Source organism: Nannospalax galili, unplaced genomic scaffold (assembly GCF_000622305.1).
Source record: "Nannospalax galili isolate Female #2095 unplaced genomic scaffold, S.galili_v1.0 scaffold173, whole genome shotgun sequence".
NCBI lineage: Eukaryota > Metazoa > Chordata > Mammalia > Rodentia > Spalacidae > Nannospalax > Nannospalax galili.
This window is the reverse complement of record NW_008334442.1, coordinates 4,378,557-4,385,334: the sequence shown is the minus strand read 5'-3', so window position 1 is coordinate 4,385,334 and position 6,778 is coordinate 4,378,557.

Genomic DNA, 6,778 nt, shown 5'->3' with positions numbered 1-6,778 from the left:
TTTTAAAGGGCTAATTTTATTGTTCTTATCACTATTTACACATAGCAGAGCTGTACTGTCATAACTTAAAAGTGGTCATTATAGCTGGGCATGGTGAGGCACACTTGTAATTCCAGCACTTGGGAGGCCAAAGCAGGAGGACTGCTTGAGTATGAAGCCAGCCAGGGCTGCATAACAAGATCCTGTCACCAAACAAAAACAAATAAGCAAACTATTAAACAAACTTCACTCTAGTCTCTTAACACTGAGAAGTAAATGTTGTTACTTATTAGCTGACATAGGAGCATAGTCACAATGAAGAGAGGAAGGTGGGGGTTATGGCATATTTTAAAAAGCAAGGTGGGGGTTGAGGTAAGGGGATCAGGAATTCAAAGACATTGCTGACTACACAGAAAGTTAGGGACCAGCCTGGGCAACATAATTCCCTGCCTCAACCCCTTCCCGCTACATATATAATAATAATAAAAAACAAAATACCAGGTTAAATATAACTATGATAAGACTGAAAATTGGTATGCAGCAATGCCGTAAGGGATTTTATGAGCTATGGAACGATTCGTTTTTGTTTGTAATTCTATTAGCAGGTTTTTTTTTCTAGTCAGCACTCTTGATCCTTCTTACAGTGGAAAGTACTTTTGCTTTGCAAAAAAAAAAAAAAAGATACATTACCAAAAAACCAGAAATGATGAAGATACTTTGCTTCCTTGGAAACCAAAATCGAAGTCATTTTCATCAAGCAGATGCAGTCTGGATAAAGACTTGCAACTTGAGGCAAAACAGAGTCCTGAATTTCGATGTCAGTGGTTACTTCACAGGTTACAAAGGTCACAACCTCAAAAAATAAGATTAAATCCAGCCTTTAAAAGACAAGTGGACTGCAGAAAGTCATGTTTTGTAGTATTAAAAGATACCACAAATTCATGTCATCTTAATTCCAATTTACACCTAAATGTCTACCCTTTGAGCATCAATATAAATTTCTGGCTTACTTCCAAAACCGTACTGTGGTCATCTCCTGTTTTAAACTTAAAAATGAATTATATCATGTTTCTTCAACAGAAATGATCATATATAAAGTTCAACATGAGTTCAGGATGCTAAATCTGGAATAATTTGGTTAGGGTCTTGATGAAACCAAGGGGAACAAATGTTTCTTCTAACTTGAACAACTCTAGAGTCTTTTGAGCTGAGGTAACACTGTAGTTACAGATACAAATGTGAAATATACAAAAATTTCCTTAACCCTCAGATATTTGACTCTGCCCAGACTCCTTGCCTCACCCTCAAGCCCAGAAGGTAAGATAAAGCTGACAGGACCCCTGGCTCAAGTGTTCACTCAAAAGAGAAGTCACAACAGCCTCTAGTGCTAGGGAATGGTTGTCTCAGTGGCACTATTGAGAAAGGGTTCCTTTTGCCTGCTGAATTTCTCAAGGGCTCTGCTAGGCCCAGGCTGCTTATCCCTGAGAGCTGGGTGTGACTCTGGTCTGATCTAGATGCAGAGAGAGACCTTTCTTGACTGTCTTCAAGTCTCAGCATTTGAGCTTAAAAATAGGTCAACCCTGGCAACTAATTTCCTAAGGAAAGAAACAACCCCAAGATTAACACCAAGGAAAATGAAAAGGTATGTAGAAATTATAAAATAGCTCATGACTATAGATGAAAACTCAAGAAGCTACAATTTGATATTTAGAAATACAGCCTCCACAATTACTTTCCCATCTGCATTTGTCTTTCAGTTTCCAGAATTTTATTGTACTGGATCTTTTCTGTCCTCTTTATTTTTATGGATTTATTCCTCTTTTAAAATTACATTTTGATGAGACTGGAGGAAGCAAATGCAAATACCTATATTTCATCCTTAATATTTGCCTAGAAGTCTCTTCATTTTTCATTATTTTTAGCTAGTACAACAAGCATTCCAGAAGATATAGGCATTAGGATTGTTTGAAATGTCCAAAGATAGGCATCTTTCCAGCTCAATATGGTAACACAACTTGGTAATCCCAGCATTTGGGAGGCTGAAGCAGGAGCATCCAGAGTTCAAGGCAAGCCTGGGCTACATAGAGACCTTATCAAGAAAAGAAGCTGTCTTGTAGGATGGGGCTGGAAAGATGACTCAGTGGTTACAGGGCTTGCTGCTCTTCCAGAGGTCCCAACTTGGGTCCCCAGCATCTACCTTGGGCAGCTCATAATTACCCAGAACTCAGGGGATCCCATGCCCTCTTTCAGCTTCCTCAGGTACCTGCACTCATCTGACAGACACACATACATACACATGGAATAACTAAATAAACCTCAAAGAATCGTTTAGATTGAGCAGATTGATGCAAATCATGAAAATTAATTCACAAATCACGTTGATAGCAGCTTAGTTGTTGCTTAATTCAGAAAAAATCCTGCCCGTTTTCAAGGTGCTGAACCTAAATTATAATCTACATAATTTTGTTCATATTTTGAATTCAATTAGAGATTGCTTGATGAATGTGGGCTCCTTTTTATCTTTCACCAAAATATTTTTCTGTATCTATTGAATTGCTTTGCTGTGACATGGGAACAATGAACAAACAGTAAAAACTACATACTCCATACACTTCCCATTCTATTTTTTTATCATTTTTATTTTTTATGTATATGCGTGTATTGCCTGCATGTAGGTAAGTGCACCCGTGTTGTGCAATGCCCACGGAGGTCAGAAGAGACTGTCAGATCCCCTGGGACTGGAGTTACGAACAGTTGTTAGCTGCTGTGTGGGTTCTGGGATTCGAACCTGGGTCTTCTGCAAGAATGTGTTCTTAACTGCTGAGTCATCTCTCCAGCCCCCATTCAATTTTTAATGATAAAAACTGTATTAATTTATTGAATATTAATTGAAATTTCCAGTAGATGATAAGTATGTGGACTTCAAAAGAAGGTTCCTAGTCACATTTGTGTTTCTCTTGGTGCCGTCTACAGTAGACACACACAGTGAATACAGAACTGAAATGTAACTAATACTTGTCATATAATCAGGAAGCAAAGCCACCTCTAAGAAATCTAACAGGCTGATAGTAGCCTTTAGTAAATTTTTATCGCCAGGCGTGGTGGCACACACCTTTAATCCCAGCACTCGGGAGGCAGAGGCAGGGGAACTGTGTGAGTTCAAGGCCAGCCTGTTAGTTCAAGGTCTACATAGTTAATTCCAGGCCAGCTGGGCTACAGGGAGACCCTGTCTCAAAAAACAAACTTTCATTAAAAGATAAATGGCACTTGAAAAATGCTTTTTTTCCCCCTTGTAAAGACCACAGAAAATCATTTGGATTATTAAGAGAGATGAATGGGCAGAATCCCCAACAAAGTAAAAGAACTACTCAAAGTTTTTTAAGTCTTTTTCCTAAAATTTAATTATCTGGGTTAGGCCCTTGGTTTTGTGCTATATGGAATCTATTTGTCCATGACAGTGAAGTCCTCAGGGAGCACTTCCACAGCCAGTGTCCCCCGTGTTCCTTGCCAGCACTGGAAGGCTGAATAAACTTTAGCTTTCTTGCCTGAAGGTGAAAAATCTCACAGCAATCTGGCTGGCCAGGGCTTCTCCTGCACTGGCACTTCTCTAACAAGTACTTAAATTATCACCAACTGACCAAAATAAGAAACCTTTGAAGCAAATATTTTCATTATCATGTGTTTATTTCAAAATACCTCCCCAAAGAATAACAGTGAAATTAAGGCCAGCCTGGGCTAAATTGTAAGTTCCAGGTCAGCCTTGGTATAGAGTCAGGCTCTAACTCAAAGGCAAAAACAGCCAGATGTGGTGACTCACGCTTTTAATTCCAGCACTCCGTAGGTGGAGGCAGGCAGATCTTTGTGAGATTGAGGCCAATCTGGTATACATAGGCCAGGGAGACCCTGTCTCAAAACAAACAAACAAACAAACAAACAAAAAACCAAGAGAGCAAAAAAAAACCCCAACCCCCCCCAAAAAAAAAAAAAAAAAAAAAAAAAAAAAAAACCATAACAAGATAAAATTTAAAATTTACAAAACAGTCAAAAGTATCAAGAATCATCCAAAGTTTGCATTGGCCGGCCGACCTGAAGTGAATTAGAGCTGGATTTTAAATTCTTTGAGGGCAAAGACTATTTTACCCGATTTTTTGTATTTTATCACTGTAGACCCCAGATGAACATAAAATGTGTTTGATGCCCTTGTTGACTGATTAATTGACAGTAGTTTCCAATGGACTTAGCTATCTCCCCCCGCCTTTTTTTTCGGTCTTTTTGAGACAGGATCTCACTGTAGCCCCAGCTGAGATGGAACTCATAATGCAGATCAGGCTAGCCTCTAACTCACAAAGATCTACCTGCCTCTGCCTCCCAAGCGCAGGGAGTAAAGGTGTGTGCCACCACGTCTGGCTGCATTTCTTCTTATTATATTTTTAAGTTATTTACCAAAATTAACATACTGTGCACTCAGTCATAAACATTTTTTCTTTAAATCACTAAGGAAACATTTACCTGTTATCTTATGCTGTTGTTCCATGATTGTATGAATCCAGATTATACTTGCTTTGAAAACCCTGGATTTTATTCAGGAATGTTTCCTATTACTCCTTTATTTCACTTTCAATTTATACCAGTAGAATGTTCATTTGGACTGTCTCCAGCCACAAATACAGATACAGCTTAAGCCATCCTGACCAAAGAACAGTGCAGAAATAAAGATCTGTGACTATAAAATCTATGACTCATGGACTAGTGCTCACTCTTTTGTTCATGTGATTACACTCAGCAGACATCTATGCCTTAGTCTGAAAAATAGAAATATGGTTGTTTACTGCCTTTGGTTAATTTCAAGGAATAATTGATACAATAGATTTTAATACTACAATACATATATAAACTACAAAGTTTAAAATCTCAACTTTAGAAAGAAATAATTTCCCTTTAATTATCCTCAACATTTGGTAAAATGTTTTCTCTATGAAACCTATATCACAGTGTCTCAAGTATTTAATAAAGTACATTTAGATCATATCATGAACAATGAGAGGCTTACCATGTTAGTGTGGTAAATAACACTCCCAGAGTTACTAAACAATCTCGTTTTCATGGATCTTATCAAATATACATAGCTACTGTGTTTAAGAGTGACAAGGTACCATAATGGCCTAATTACTGGTGCTTGCTTTAGACCTTTGCAAAACATTTACTGGGGAATAAAAGAATCCATACCACCCAACTGCACCTGTACAAATGAATTCTATAAACGCTCTGCTCCTTGCTTCATTCATTCATTTTTATTTTAGGGGAAATGCAATTGTCATATCATATGCTCAACAGCATAGAAATTAAAGTGGCAGTTCCCAAACGAGCTTTGTTTAAATGTGTTTACAAATGGTCTTTCTGTGTGAATTTCTAAACCACCCCAAATATAAGCAATAGAAACATATATTTGAACAGAATTTACTCCTGCAAATAAGAGGGAAGAAAATAAGTAGTGAAGAAATCCATACAATTATTGGAATATTAGACATTTAAAAGTACTAACTAATGAAGATCATAAAGGTGTCTTAGAAACTGGTTCTTCCAATGGATTCATTGCCTTATCTTTTAGTAGACTGTGGTGGTTTGAATGAAAATGTCCCCCATAGGCTCCAAGTGTTTGGACATTTTGTACCCAGATGATGATGCTGTTTTGGGAGGTTTTAGAAGGTGTGGCTATCCTGGAGGAAGCATGTCACTGGGGGTGGGCTTAGAGAATTCTTAAGTCTTGCCAGATCTCCAGTCGCTCTCTTGCTTCCTGTACCTGCATGATGATGTGAGAGCTTCGCTTCTGCTGCTCCTGGTCCAGCCACCTCCAGCCACCATGCCTCCCTGCCATGACAGACTGTAATTCCCCTGGTACTGTAAGCTCAAATAAATTCTTCTTTTATAAGGTGCTCGGGTCAGTGTTTCTATCATGGCAACAGAAAAGTGACTAATACATAGACTCTATTGATCCCATGGTCATCTATTGGTATTTCAGGCTGATTGTCCTAGGTATCAAAGATGTTGATATCTGATATCTTTAAATAGGTCAAAAGGGGCCAATCTTGAGTATAAATCAACAGTTGATCAAAGAGTATATCTGAACTAGAATTACAAGCCGTAGACCCAGATCCAATAAGCATATCAGAAATAACTTAGTCTTCAAGAGACTTCAAACAAATAAGCAGGGAAATAAAAACTACATAAACTTACACACAAATGTCTATAGCACCTTTACACAAAACAGCCTAAAAATGGATAGAGTTAACAGGCAAACAGATAAACAATTTTGGTCTATCCATAAGAAAGAATACAATGGGGAAGCAGGGAATGAGTTATAGATACATGAAACAACACTGATGAATGTCAAAACGAATATGCTAAGTGAACAAGCCAGACCCAGAGAGTAGAAACTGTTTACAAGAAATACCAGAAAAGACAGAAGTATCTATTATGATTTAAAAAACCAAGTCAATTGCCGGTAGTTGGAGAGGAGGTAGGCTTGAATAGAAAGAGTATTGGGGAGAACATGTGAATTTGGGGGCTGGGGGTGATTTTCAATATCTTGTAATGGTGGTTTGCTCAAGTAGACACCTGCCAATGCTGTACACTTAGAATGGATACATCTTTTCATATGCAAATTACACTGTATTATAGTTTTAATAATGTGGCTTCATACTAAACATAACATAACTCATGCCTGCCAGTAGTTTTTAATGATAGATCTTAGGAAGGAAGGGGAATATCATTGAAATTTTTTATTTTTGTCTTTTCTTGG